Raw genomic sequence first — 15621 nt, 5'->3', positions numbered from 1 at the left:
GGAAAATAAAATGAACTCATACCATTTAGAGACATGAAATTTAATATTGAGGAGAGTGACAGGAACAAATACGCAGCTGGAAGAAGTGAATCTCTTAAAAATAAACTACATCAAAATGGTTCTTCCTAATCTCAGAGAGCCAATGTTTTATTATTAAATAAATTATTTTTCAACAAAGCCTATGGTTCTTTAAGTTCTGTAACTTGGGTATTTCTGTTCCTAACACTCATCAATTCATATTCCAATTTCCATATCAGAGTGTGGTCTCCAAGTATATGAAAGCTCCAATTTTCAGTCAGTTCTTTGTATCACCTATCAAAAACTTTTTTTTCTCTACTCAGGCAAAAATTACCCCAGCACAGAGGACCAGAGTAAAACCCAGCTCTTAAATAGATGTGTTATGGTGCACCAGTAGCACAGGCACCTTTTCTTTTATTCAGAGATTCCAACACGCATTGAAGCCCATTATGATTCTCAAAGTAGCCATAGGAGTACGTTATTTTCTTCTATCAGCAGAAGCAGTCTTTGTGCAGCACAGTTCTAACACAGATCCCATGAAGTTCTACAATTAAATTAGAACAGCTTTACTTGATGATTTTTGAGGTAAATTTTGAAGAGTAGAAGAAATAATTCCATTTTTTTTATAGAACACAACAGAAAGCTTAATCCAGTGAGAGCTCCAAAGACCTAAGGAATCTAAGGCAAATATTTTTCAGTCTACAGAGCACCTGACAAGTTTTCTGCTTCCATTTGAAGAAGTTGTACTTGAGGTTTTTTATACTTTTGGCAATTTGCACACACATATCCTTTTGGCCTACTGTATTATCACGTTTACCAAACTTGCCAGAGCTATACACATACTCATTTCTTTTACATTGTCTAACTACTAAGAATTTATCTTGCTAGCCATATTTTGGCCTGCTGACTTCCATCAAATTCATAGGCATATATGCAGAATTACCTGTATCATCTGCATTTCACAATGGTTATTCATCAAAGACACAGGAAGGAATGAAAACTATTCTTAGAAGTCCACTTTCGAGTTTTGCTGTGTGAGCACCAGAATTTCTATATTTACTGACTCTATAGGTCCAAAACCCAGAGGAAAGTTCACTTTCTGTGTTCTACCTATGATTATCTTGTATTTTCTGGAAGATAATCAGGCACAGCTCAGTGCTGGAACATGTCCCAATAATCCAAACACAGCACAAATGGTCACATAGAAATTTAAGCCTATGCTGCACAGAGTTTTCAGTCTAGAAGAGTTTCGGTTTGAACCAGATGGAATAATTAAAATAAAATTCTAAAGTCCATTTTACTTTAAAAATTCAGTTCCACAGAAGTGTGGATCAGTTGTTAGAAATTGCCTTCTCTCCCTTCGTGGCACCAACCACACAAATCAGTTCATATCCAAGCCATTTATTTGCTCAGATGACTAAGCTAGATTTAAATAACCCACATTATAGTTTCTATTTTTCTGTCTTTTTTGATTGGAGAATGCCTTCTTTGCTGTTGTCTCAGAATAAAATATGCTTGCTGGGGAAGGGAATTCTCCGCTTTAAATGACAGCTGTCAGATTTTGTTATGGGAGCGCAATTCTATTTAATGGACTTGATTGTGCAATTTGCTGCACCTACCTCACATTGTGTGGGCTCCTAGGAGCGTGTCTGAGTAGAGCTGCAGGATCAATGCCAAAATAAAACAGAAACATGCAGAGGGGGAAAGTGCTGGGGAAAGAACTGGCAGGAACAGCACTGGCAGGTTGTGCCATAAAAACCAGGCTTGGCTAATTTCAGTCGCAGACTCAGCAGGTGACTCCTCAGGTGTGCTCAAAGACACTTCAGCTGCTCCAAACTGGGAGCACGAGAGGAATCTTGGAACACTGGAAAGCATCCCCTTGCCAGTGCAGTTCTGACAATCAGCATTCTGCTTGGGCTCTTGTCAAGAATACACAAAGTGACTCAGAGAGCTTGTGCAGCACTGAATTACGGAGTTTGACTCATTCAGGATCTCCAAAATAATTTTAAGAAAGGCACTGTTTAAAATAAAATTCTGTTCTATTATAAGTGTACTATAATACACGTCCAGCACTTAATATGGGATACACATCTTTTTTTCCTTAAAAAAATATATATTTTTTCAGAGAACAGAGATAAAGGAATAGCATTTCAAGCCCTAAGAGTGCAATATGCCAGCAGTAATGAGAAATCAGTGATTATACCTGAGATAATTTAATAAATCCAACTTTTTTCCAGTGAGAATATGAATTGCCACCTACTGATATTTAAATTTCCTATGGCAAAATCTAGGAATACAACTCGGCTGCTCAGGTTTTCCCCCATACATCCCTCCCCCTCTCACTCAATGAATTCCACATCTTACTGAAATTTGCCCCCTGCACTGGCCTAACAGACTGGATCAATACTCTCACAACAGGGGTATAAACACAAAAGAAAGGAGGAGTCACGAGGGGGAAAGTCAAGAGTTAGGGCTAAAATTCCTGCTCAGTTTCCTCTGCAGGCTGACTCCCTAAACCAACCTTTGGGAAACACAGCGTTGCTGCAGCAATCCTCTTCCCACTGTAATTGTGAATATTTCAGAAAAACAAATACGTTCAAGAGTGGCCAACAGCAATTACAATTTCCATCTGAACCAGGGGGAAAAAAAAAAAAAAAAAAGGCAAAAAAGCCAATTCAATTTCATTAGGGGGACCATCTTCTCCTCTTCCTTTAAAACTCAAGGAAGGGCCTGACAACGAATTAAGATTTATAGAAAAATCCTTTCACTACTTAAACGGAATTATGATTTTGCCATTAACGCAGAGTCAAGATGTTCACTCTGTGTATGAAGATAACTTTTTAGCAGGGATTGCATGGGTAAGTAATATTATAAACTGCAATTCTATAGCAATTTCCTAATGGTCTGTAAGGAGCAAAAGACACGATGAATTTAATGGTGTCTAAAAAGAAGACTGATCACTGCCAGGACAGGAATAAATGATGCTGAGGCCAGAGCACAGCAAACTCAATGATAAAAGACTGGTGAAAACGTACTTTCCTGCACTTTCTTTACTCTGCAACAAATACTGAATTTATTTCCTTTCTTGTCCATTTCTCTTTCAGCAAGCTGGCTGCAGCAAACAAAATTAACAATTGCCTCTTATAAATCTTGTAAATGCAGATTTAGAGATAGCAGAACACATGACAGGCATTTGTTATCTTGGATGGAGTTTCTGGAAAGCACTCTATTTTCCTGTAGCAGAGAAAACCATAAGGAAATTTGGGGCTGGAATCAGTCCTGAATGTCACAGAGGACACTGCTGAAAAAACCCATGACGGCCAGGCAATCTGAGACCAGTCTGGGATTTTGTACAGTTTTGCTTAAATCTATCTGAATGATTCAGATATTTTGTGCTTTAGTGTTCAACTGTAGGAACTTTGGGTAATCTTTTTTGCTCTGAAAAAGCTTATGACCAGTAGACTAAAGAGATGCTGGAGTGATCTGCCACTGGTTGCTGCTTTCAATAAAGTACTAGGGAGATAAAATATAAGTTCTTACAGTCTTAGAAGGCCATGAAAATATTAATAAGGGGCAAGGCAGATTACCCCAGTTCACCCCATCAGTCCTGAGGAGGTTAGAGGAAAAAGCTGACAGGGGATTCAATTGATAAAGAATTTAAGGAGAAAACAAAGTCAAAATTATTTTATTGAAAAGGGGCTTGTAAAAGGTTTTTATTATTTTAAAGTGAGGTTGATTGTGTTCATCTCACATGTAATATAGGTTTTAAAACTATTTCAACCCATACTGCATGTAAGTAATTTACAGATTAGCTTCACAGATTATCAGCAAAACACATATGAGATGCACTGGGAGCCAGGTGACTTGGTAGTGATTCCCCACTGGAAACTACTCTGTGAAACTCATCAGCTCTTTTACAAAAGCATTGGAGGGATTAATGTGCAACCTGACAGGGAACATGTTCATCTGAATGCAAGAATTCAGTCTGCTAATAAAACCTGCAAGCAAATAATGCAGAGGACAGGCAGCTACAGAAGTGAACTGAAACACCTATTCTGCCTTATATCATTTATTAAATCACAATTTATTTTTTTAACCTGTAAAAACAATCATAAGGAACAAACTTTTTGCTAAGTACACTATCAGAAATGGGAGATGTAGGAAATGCCCAGTTCATACTGAATGAGCAGTTCAACATTGGAACTCCCTAGAGTACTGCAAAGGGGAAAAATTGACTCTTGAATTCCTAAGCAAGAAAATAAAGAATAAAATAAGAACTACAATGTTAATCCCACTTTAGACATTGGAAAGCCTGATGTTTGGTCTGTACATAATTCTAGTCTTCCTGCTCTAAAGTTGTTGAATAGTGAATTCCCAAAATGATTTGAAAGTACCTTACAGCAAAACTGCTGGAGTTCAGTGCCTAGGAAAAAAAAAAAAAAAAAAAAAAGGCTAAATACAGGCATAGTCCAAGTGCCATTTCACAGAGTATGAATTACAGCACATTAGCTCTATACATAAACAGCTTTAAATTATACTTTGGCCTTTATCTGTCATCATCATTGTCGAGATGGCCACAGTATTCAAGAGTGCTTCCTTAAAAACTTCAGGGCACCTCAAGTATCAGTACCTCATTACATGAAATTGTTACCTGACCTTGTTACCTTCTCTACATTGCAGTCCCATGTTATTTAAAACGTCTTCCATACCTTTGCTAAGCTGCAGTCCTGTGAAGAACCCTACACAGCTCTGGTTCTTTTTCTCTTTCTTCTGCAGTTCCAGCTCGCTGAGTTCCTGGCACAGCAGCCTCACCCTGTCTGACCCATGTACAATACCTTACCTTTTCTATCCCTGGCACAACCTCCTGTCCCTTCCTCACAGCACAACAAGCAGACTCCAACTAACTACTCTACCACCCAACTCACTCTTTTATTACCCACAGATGCGAGGGCAAGGCTGTTCCCACTCGTTGGTAATTACCACAGCTGCAACACATTAGGGGCAAGATTGCCTTCAGCACCACCTCTGTCTGTTCTCCCACATTTATCCAAGGCAGCTTCTTCCACTACAGAACCAGCATAGGGGACCTGTCCCACACTCACTCTCAAGGAGTTGGTGCTGCTTCACGATGAAATTTCACACACAACTTTGCCAGCGCAGGCAAGGGCAGAGAAGTGACTGAAATACAGTATGTTAAACCTTTCCAAAGGACAGGAAATACTTCGTTCTAAGTGCTTTTTAGACGTTTAACTGGCCAGACAGTTCTTAAGAACCTGTACCATTAATCTTTTAATTTAAAAACCAAAGGTTGGACGATATTACTGAACTTAGCAATTCTTTTCTCCAATGGCTGAGATCTTTGAATGACGATCAGATATATTTTCAGGAGATATATTTTGAATAAACACAGTTTATCATTAAAAGATAAAAATGCAAGATTGATGTCATGTAATAAAGCAGATGAATTATATTTTTCTGAAAAGCTTTAAAGTAACTACACTGTACAGCCAAGTTGCTGATTGCATTTCAAAAGTTTAAGAGACTAAAAGTACAAAGGATAGTCAGATCAGTACCACAGCCTCTGAAAGATAATGCAAAAGTGAATTTGGAGATCTCAGGTCAGTTCACAGTCAAAAGCTGGTTCAAACTGAGCATTATGGTAATGCAATTTATTTATTTCATGATAAAACATTACAATTTATATTAGCATATTCTTCAAATACCTCAGAGAAGTATTACAGCAAATAGAAGTATTTAAGGGCAATGACAAGCACATGAAATTAGGAATAGAGGAAAAAAAAGAAACTATATAAAGAGAATTAAAATCAAGCACATTGTTGCATTATGCATCATACAAATTAGTCACTAATTATGAAAATGCTCTTCAGCTTCACAAGTGGTATTGCCTGTACTATTTTATCCTTTGCTATGCATCTTTTTGAAGCATTTTTTTATATCTTCTTTCTATTAGGCTGTCAGCAGTAATCAATGTTAATACACTCGATTACACACAGCAATTTAAGAAATAATCAGTTTTAAACACTACAGTGTTGCTATACTCCTGGTGGCCTGTATCATTAGGTCTTCACTCTGTAGCACATGTCTAATGCAGAGTTTAAAATGGTGTGAAACATTCACTTTCAAGCCATAAACTTATTTTTCTAAGTCAAGTAAGCATTCTCCTCTCTCAGAAAAGCTGATTTGCTTGAGTGTTCTAGGTGAGAATAAAAGACTGAAAATTTCTGATGCTGCTAGCAGCAATAAAGTAAATGATGTTTTCTCAAGAAGCATTCCTTTTCTCTAAAGATTCAGCTTAGTTACATAATAGATAAATTATCATTATACATTGTTCACAAGGCAGATATATTGCATTTATTTAATTCAGAAATGCTTCTTTAATAGCTTTCAACTAAATTTTGGAGTGTTGATGAAAGTTACATGCAGAGCGCTCACTTTCAAATTAGAATTTTTGTCCTATAACAGTGATATAGTTATTATTTCATCATCTTTATTATGGAATAAAAGAGAAAGCAATTTTCTGAAAGCACCTAAGCTCACCAACAAGTTATGCGCTTTTGAAAATGGGAGTATACATTGTTGAGCGATTTTGAAAGTTTTTCTATCATTTTACTCACGTGTCGCAGCTTAGCAGAGATGATAAATAATTGCAAACATTTGGCTCCTCAGAGCATTGTAAACCTCTGCATCTAAGTCTAAACACTACAAGGGGAGCACACAAGATCCCACTTATATAAAAGTACAGCTACATAACACTTTTCTCTACCAGAAATTTCAAACATGCTGAAAGCAGCTCAAAGGGGAGATTCTCACAGGTGCTCCCTATTTACTTCAGCTTTTCGATTGGAGAGCTGTGGAATGGTTGAATAGTCTCAGCTGCAACTGGAGCAAATAGGAACTCTACATCAAATGGAGTATTGTATACCGGCGAGTACGCACAAAAATCAAGTCTCAGATGTTTCAAACCGGGCACACACAATATGCCTGACATTTGTCTGTGCCTGAGAGCAGAAGCAGTCTCTCCTCAACAAACATGCATTAAGGTGGCAATTTATTTCACATTGTAAGACACTCCAATCTCACCACAATGAGTGCTATAGAAAAGCCCATGAGGAAGTTAATTATTCTGCCTTCAGCACAGCATTTAAACAGCGTATAGTAAACAGCCTATACTGCAGCCTGGGACCACACACTGAACGCGATAAAACAAAATACTGGATCACTGCTCATTAAATTCTTATCTCTTATGTGAAAGCAATGTGAGATTACGTATTTAAAGATTGTAGAGCAGTGCATGCTGTTTGGGCAGCCCACAGCATTGCAACCCTCCAGCTCCACAGCAGTCCAGAACCCATCCTCACAATTTTCAGAGGCGCAGTCTGTATCCAGTGCTTGTCCTATCTATATTTCACATATCTTTTCCTTTTATCAATTATGGGCTTTTAATCATAATCCTCAAGTGAGTCACCATTAACAAGAGAGAATATTGTCTTATCTCTGCAAGAGTTCCCACCATCCCTGAGCCCTCACAGTCTCAAAAAAGTCACTAAACTTTCACTGTAAAAACTGTAAAAGCAGAACACTCCGCACTTCTAATCCTCTGCCTTCCCCACCCTTTATTTGTATCATCTGCTTGTAAATTCCCTACTCTCCCGGTGCTGTTATGACTTCCAAGTAATCATCTCTCAAAACCAACTGTTTAACCTTTTCCTCCCTGGTGGGAAAAAGCAGAATCCCATCATACAGTCAAATTAAAACCGCAGGCAGCCTAACTTATATATGTGAGGTACTGGAACTTTTGCATTCTTTTTTTAGTAGGTATGGTGGGTTTAAAGTATAGAAAAGATGGCAGCGTTTTGAAATGTGATGCATTTCACAGCATCTCAGCACAACAGGAAGTTTCCTCCTTTGCACTCCCACTATGTTTCAAAGAAATAACTTTGCTTTAATTTTTTTTTTTTTTCTCCAGTGCTTTACATTGTGAAGAGTAACCCTTGACTACCATAAGCCATCTTCTGCTGGTTTTCAGAGGATACCCATATGGTAGAAAAGGGTGACAAATACAGTGTTACAGATCTCTGTGTCTATTTTCTGTCAGCGATGTCCATACCTAATTGTTTAAATTACTATTAAAATTATAATTAGTCTTACTGCTAGCCAGGTAAACATGGCCTTGTGTTTAAATGACAAGCTAGGCTCTTCCTGCCTGCATCTGAAACAGCAAAAGCCAGTTTGTAGATGAACTTTCTAACCACCTTTCTCCAAGATGCACTGCCAGAAATAGAGCCAGGCTCACTTTCACCTATTTCTGGAGATTGCACTGCTTGGCCTGACCAGGTCTGAGATTAAACCAGGCTCAGATGATCACAAGTGCAGCCTCTGAAAAAGAGAGGAAAGCTTCTCCCTTGCCTCCATCTCTAGTGAATCACCCACCAGCTTCTGCCACAAATGCAATCTTGTTCTCAGTGCCTAAACTAGGTACAGAGGGGAAAATATTGCACTTCACTGTGGAACAACCAGGAGTAATTGGTGACTCTTAACAGCAAATACTGCAGGACTCTGCAAGGGCTGGTGTTATGTGTAATACATTGACACAAACACGCAAAGCCCAATTCCTCCTATTATTACACTAAAACATTGGTCTATTACTGATTGCAAGTTTTCAAGGGAGTAGAAGCTTTACCTTATCAGGCCTCAAAAAAATGAAATGGCAAAAAAGCCTTTGGCAATTCAGCAATGGCATCTACAGACCCAGCTGGGGCTTCCTTGTTCCCAGCCTCCAGACTGAGATGCCAAGTAATTGAATTAATTAATGGCAGTACTTCCATAATTTGAATGAGGAAATATGACCAATGGTTCAAGCACAAGGCCCGGCATTCAGTCAGTTCTAATACAACTACTTCGTGGATTTTTTCTGCAGTCTTCATCAGCTCATGTACTTTTTATGACTTAAAAGAATTAAAGGCTTGACCGCTATCCAATTTCTTCACTTTTACTGCACAGGAGATAAATAAAAGCAAATTTTGGCCTGGCTGTTTCACTTTCTGTGGTTATTGTTTTTATCCCACCATATAAAAATTATTGAGGATTTAAAGCTAGCTTTGCAAAGACTTGCTGACTTCCTAATTCGCATTTATTTCAAAGAGTCAAGAACCAAAATGTCCCTGAAATTGTGTGCCAAGATATTTGTAATGTGTAAATATTCGTAAAAATATATTAAAAAATTAACTTTAAGTGAGATTAATTAAAAACCATTAATATCTTCTAGATTTCTATTATTCATACCCATATTTCTTCAACTTGTAAAACAAGCAAGTTAGATGCCTGCAAGCAAAGCAAGAATCCTCTCTTCAGTTTCTGTATGCTGAAATTGGCATCAGGACCAACATATAGATGCTAAGGAAAAAAAAAACAGAGATCCCTCCTCTTAGAATTATTCACATGCAATTTCTCAGGTCCACAGTTACAAAAAGAAGCTACCATATGCACCACAGGAAAAAGGGAAGAGGAAATTGGACTCCCTCACCATCCACTGGCTTCCCTGTTTCATTCCCTGTCCCCAGCTTTTATTTAAGGTGCTATGAAAACATTAGGATTTATTATAAACTTTGAAATGTATGCATATTGCAAAATAGCTTATATTTTACTGTTGTGCAACAAGCATGAACATACAGAAAATTCACATTCAGACTAAGTACATTTGGAGCTCTCTGAATCACAGAAAAGGCAATTAATCTTAGTAACCTCACAGAGAGCTGACAGAGTGTTTTAACATAGTCAGAATGCTGAAGGTCCTTGAATGCTTTCTAATAAAAAATGTTATGAATTTTTGAATTTTCTGTTTACTGTCTCATCTCTGTGGGGAACCTAATGAAAAATGCAGTATGGGAACACAGTATGGATATTTCATATAAATAATTGCTATAAATGTTTATTATTGGAAATGTAACTGTACGTGACTCAATGTAATCTATATTAAAGACTAATCAAATAATTTATTGTGATTACTGATCATATCAATTTTTTGTTCATGTTAATAATGTTTCTAGGAAGAGATAACATGCCAGGTAGAGCATGTGCAGAAGGGAAGCTGTGCTTTGAAGAGCAGGGGAAGAATATATTTAGTATTTACTAGTATTTATTTCATGACATTCATGCAAATTATGTATGTGAGTGAACTGAAACAAAACCTCCACTACTGCTTAAAGTTTAAAGCATAAAATTATGCAAAGCATTATTGCAAAGCATTCTTACAATGCAGTCATTTTCAAGGCATTAACACCATCCCATATTATCACAAATTACAATAAAGAAAGAAGAGGTCATCAGTTAATGTTCTTAAGAACAGCCCTTTTTCTTTTTCTGGGTGAGCATTTACAAAAGAATAATAGTCCATTTTCTTTGATTAAGGGATTTGTTAGTTGGGAAATGCTTAAATACTGCTCTTTCTGATGCAAAAACACTTTCTTTTGTATTCACAAAATCACAGAAAAGTTGAGCTTGGAAGAGACCTCTGCAGGTTGCCTTGTCCAACGTTCTTGCTTGAGCAGTGTGAACTGAAGCAGGCTGCTCAGGACCATGTCCTGACAAGCTTTTAATATCTTCAGAGACAGACACTTCATACCCTCTCAGGGCAAGTCATTTCAGTGTTCCATCAGACTTAGAGTAAAAAAAAAAAAAAAAATTAATAATAAATTATACCCTCACAGTCTCCCCATAGCAGTCCGATTCTCCCTCCTGAGTGCTCTGCTCCCCACTCACCGGGATGGTGTCACCTTGTGCCCCTTGTTAACCAAAGGCTGGCAGTTCACAGCCTCTTCCCTCGGGCTCGCAGCCGGAGCTCAGTCTGAATCTCGGTCTGCAAAGTGTGTGCTCCTCAACACCAGCTCTGTCCTCTTTGCAGCTCCCAACAGATGTTTATGCACATGGATTAGACACACTTCCCTGAAAATCTACTCTTTTAGATTTTCCTTCACTTCATCCTCCTCCATCAAGCTTAAGAGTTCCATGCTCCAGACTTTATGTTGGCCTCAGGTAACCGAGAGTCTTGAAAAGCAGTCTGACCCACAAACACTGAGAAGTTGGTCAAAATTCCTAGTCCTTCCCTGAATCTTGTATCACCACAACACCTCTCTTACTTGGCAGTGAACCCACAGTTTCTCTTTTCTTCCTTTTGCAGATGAGTTACTTACAGATAAGTTTCCAGTTTCCCTCCAAATTCCTGGACAAATCCAAATCCAGGTGGGCTTTGACCTTCTTAACCCTGTCCCTGCATGTTTCCTGGACTTTTTCCAGGTCACCTACCCTTCTTCCACCTCTTGTGCATTTTCTTTTCATATTCGAGCTTTTTCAGGACCAACTTGTCCATCCGTGCAGGACTCTGTTGTCTTTATCTGATTCCTTTCTCATCAGGATGGGTGATTCCTTTAAAACCAACCATCTCTCCAGGACTCCTCTTTCCTCCAGGGCTGTAACCCATGGGATTCTTCCAGGCAGGTCCCTAAACAGAAAAAATTCTGCACTTCCTAAGTCTAAGAGGTCATTTTAGATTTGTGCTTCCTCTCAGGAGGTGGCATCGTATTGTCCTCTCCCTTCCAGACTTCACTTTGGCAATAATGAGTAAGGATGTGTTAATTTTATTCAGAAATAAGATATAGATTTTTTTTCTCAGCCCTTGATGAGCTAGACTGCTCTGAAAATTTGACCCCAGCTTATTTCTAATAATAATGGATGTATCACTTGGAACCCCTGTGAAGGGAATATCAGTCTTTTCTACGGCACTACCTTAAATTCACTTCTCTACACCCCTTACAGTGTCTGCAAGGCACATAGTACTACAATAATTAGATATTTTAACTACAGATTTTTACATCTAAACTTTTAAAATCTACTTATGACAGTTTCTATTCTTTTCCTGGGGTTCACTGAAACTTATTAGGGCAATAAACTCACTAATGAAACACTGTGGTTGAGAATTTTAATGCAGTGAAGTCAAGAAATTAGCTTGAAATTATAGTCCTGCATATGAACCAGTGCATGTGAATAACCTATCTCATAAGCATATTGACTGAAATATTCATCACTCTATCCAGCAAGACAAAATTCATCACATATACACAGTAATCCCTAATAAATGCTGAAATACTGAGGTTCACTCTTTGATTCCAGAACTATGTCAAATGCCACGAAAAAAGTGTTGATATATTTGGATATAGGACATGAACCAAGGTACCTGGTATCAAATAACTTACTATTCCAAAAATAAGAGGGGAAGAAATTAAATACAAGCTGAACTGTGATAAGACTGTAGACTTGTGCTTACAACTTCTATTTAATACTAAGTATTTCTCTCACATTTTTCTTTCATCTCACTGACCCTGGCTACAACTTAATTGGTAAAAATTTTCTTCTGCATAAACACTAAATGAACATCTTGCTGCAACATTGTTGTAGACACAATGGTGTAATGAAGGCTAAGTTTGTAGACTGCTCCTCACACACAAAAAGTCACCTTTTTTTACGTATTTTATTATGGATGTGCATCGAAAAATTATCATTTGTGTTGTAATAGTAATAGTAATTTTTTTGCTTCTCTTTCCTTATATACTCCTCATAGTTGAAAAGCTCCTCTACAAGCATTCATGGTAATAAATAGTATTTAATGGGAAGAAAATATATTCAAGAACAGAAGCAGTCTATAAAGAAACACATATGGCCATGAAGTGTAAATGCATCTGGAGTCTTTGAGATAAAAACAGGTCCATGCCCAAAAAAAGTGTGACTGAATAGAGTTTTCTCTATAAAGAATCATTAAATTATTTTCTGAAGAATTGTTTTTAATAAATACCTTTAAGAATTTTCCAAGAAAATATTGATAAATCAACCATAACAAAAATTGAAAGAGGCATACACTCTAGAGAAACTGTAGGGAGAATTTTATTTTGGTTTAAGAGGAACTGTAATCAGTTTATATTTCTCCAATTTTGTATTTCAAGAAGCTGACCTCCATGAATATATTTTCATTCAATTACACCAGAAAACTGTTGATATGATGGATTGGTATATAAAAGGCCTTGGGAAACTAAGGAAGAGCAGAATTCAAACAGGAAGTGTCAAAGCATAAGGAAGCTGTTTTGGGCAGGAAAGAGAACTTACACAGCCTTCCATAACCATAATTTCCACTTTGTCTGTGTTCATGAAGCCCCTTGAGATGTGCTAAACAACCACCCTGACTGAATGGGCTGGGACATTTGAATGAGTGGTAGGGAACTCATGTACAGTCCAGGAAATCCCTGGGTTAGGAACTAAATCTGTGCAGAATAGATCACTCTGTTTCTCAAAGGAGCAACATAACCCCTGTGTTTGCAATACAAACATGCACACTGGAATTATCTGCCAGAAGTAAATCAACATATAGTCAACAGTTAAAACTTCCAGAAGCTGTATGGAAGTTAAATGTGGTGTATATAATGGAATACTTCTTGTGTGGACTGAAGAATAAATCAAAATCAACTTAGATACAGAGCTCCAGTCCTCTCTCTTTGTCTTATCGTGGACATTGTTCCTGTGCAGTCCCTGTTGTCAGTGATTTCCCCATTTAGACACACCACATTTTATCAGTGCTTTTTAAAGGCCATAAATCTGGAGTTCTCTCTCCTTGCAAATCCTTACTCCAAATAGTTTCTAGACACAAACTGTCACTTTGGTTTCGTATTTCTCTGTTCAGCAGATTATAAACAATACATATCTCATATACAGCATGATTCAGTATTAAATCCTGAAACTGCTTTAAAAACCAAGTCAATAATATTTTTCCCATTATACAGATGTGGAAAATGATGCAAGTTGATGAGCAAATTTGCTCTGGCCAGTGAATATGATCTCCTAAGTTTCAGTTCAGTGCTCTGTCAAATAGAATCACTGCTTTTAGCAATTAATACAAAGTAGTTTATCATTTTCTTATTATGCAGGGTTCATTTAGCTACTATCTGATAAATGTGTTCTATATATTTACAGTATTATTTATATAGGCTGCATTTACACAAGGGTTGCCTGCTTTGGTGATGGATCAACATACAGAGAACTTGCAAATGAACACCTAAATAAATACATTTCTAGAAAAGAGAGACATTTCTGAATAGCACACTATCTTAACTATGAGATGAAGACAATAAAAGTAAACAAGTAGTCATAGCACAGCCATACATTTTATGCACACAATGAGAAAACAAATTTGGTAACCAAATTTTATGCCAAACCACCAAGTGTTTGATCTAATTGCCACACAATTGGAATACAGCTCTATAACATGCCATCCGGAGGTATCACTAACGTTTAAAACCATCCCATTCCCAACCACTTTGCATCTTTACACAGACAAAGCCCTTCCACAGCAAGAACTGCAGTTTAGGAAAGACTGCAGAAAGCTAAGTCTGAACAGGGATAGATAATCAAGCACATTTATATTTTTAGAAAACCCAGATTAACAAGACTTGTGGTAAAGGAAGGGTGAGTTCAGATCTCAGTCACAGCATGGCAGTGTTGCAAAAGAGCTCTGCTTCCAACATCCAACTCCGGAATATGGCAAAGAATTTAAAGTGGGGTTAATTTTATTCTCTACTTAACAACCAGACCTAAATTGCTTTAGTATTACCCACCTACTCAAAGGCAGAAAAAGCAATTTTTTCCTGTGAATACTAACTGTCTCTCAGGAGAAAGTTGTTAATACTAAAGCAGCACCAATTATTTTCCATCTTGTAAATCTAACAAAAAACAAGCTTCATGCTGTTTTCACTAGTGGTACAAATTTTTTTCACATGGTGAGATACAGAATCTGCAGAGAAATGAGTCAGGTTCTAGATACCTCAACCCTCCCTGAATCTAATACCGTTGCAACACAGAAAGCCCATTCCAATATTTAAGAGTCAGCCAACCAGTTTTTCAGGCCCAAAGCAGCCTTGACCCAACAACAGGACCTGTCAGGATTTTTTGTACATTAAGACGTTAGACTTCAAACCATTTTCAGACCACTTGTCGAAAAAAGTAGGAATTGTTACTGCTTACCACACCCAGCATCTGTTTAAAATTAAATCCGTGTCCCCTTTTCATGGATCCAAAGGTGCCCTGATGCAGAAGGATCCAGGTCTGGAAGCCCTGTTGTGCTGACCCTGTGGCACTGGGGCTTCCCAGAGGTTTCCTTCCTCTGCCCTTCTCTTTTCCTTGGGAGTGTCCAACAAGGAGGATATACCAAGAGGAGCAGTGCTGGGACCGACGCTGAGCACTGCAGCGCACACGGCAGTCCTCTTGCAGAACTGTAACCTAACATATGCATGGCTTGGATGGAAATGAATATGCAGTGACAGTCACTGAGGAGCTCTGTAGTTTTCTCATGGTGCAGAGAAAGATTTCAGTCTATCCCCCAAGAAACCGTCAGTAAATTGTGTATGGCATTGGCAAAAGAAGGAGATCACGCCACGTCCTTCAGATAACAATTCGGTTATATTTGTTTGTATCATGCCATATAAATCAGTTAACAACTCTTCTAAAGGTCCAAGTGTGGTGAATAAGTAAAATATCTGCTTCAAG

General features: G+C 37.8%; 1 protein-coding gene and 1 long non-coding RNA gene across 4 annotated transcripts in view; both read right to left on the bottom strand.

The window, feature by feature from the left end:
- Positions 1 to 15621, bottom strand: part of LOC120756363 (BEN domain-containing protein 5-like) — an 887649-nt gene that overhangs the window by 773546 nt on the left and 98482 nt on the right. The window lies entirely within an intron of this gene.
- On the bottom strand, positions 188 to 4877 carry LOC120756364 (uncharacterized). Its single transcript, XR_005702132.2, has 3 exons — positions 4728 to 4877; positions 4413 to 4441; positions 188 to 562 (listed from the first exon to the last, which is right to left on the bottom strand). It is a non-coding gene; the product is annotated as an uncharacterized LOC120756364 (long non-coding RNA).

This window comes from Hirundo rustica, chromosome 9 (genome assembly GCF_015227805.2).
Source record: "Hirundo rustica isolate bHirRus1 chromosome 9, bHirRus1.pri.v3, whole genome shotgun sequence".
Lineage (NCBI taxonomy): Eukaryota > Metazoa > Chordata > Aves > Passeriformes > Hirundinidae > Hirundo > Hirundo rustica.
This window is presented reverse-complemented; position numbering and strand designations above follow the sequence as displayed.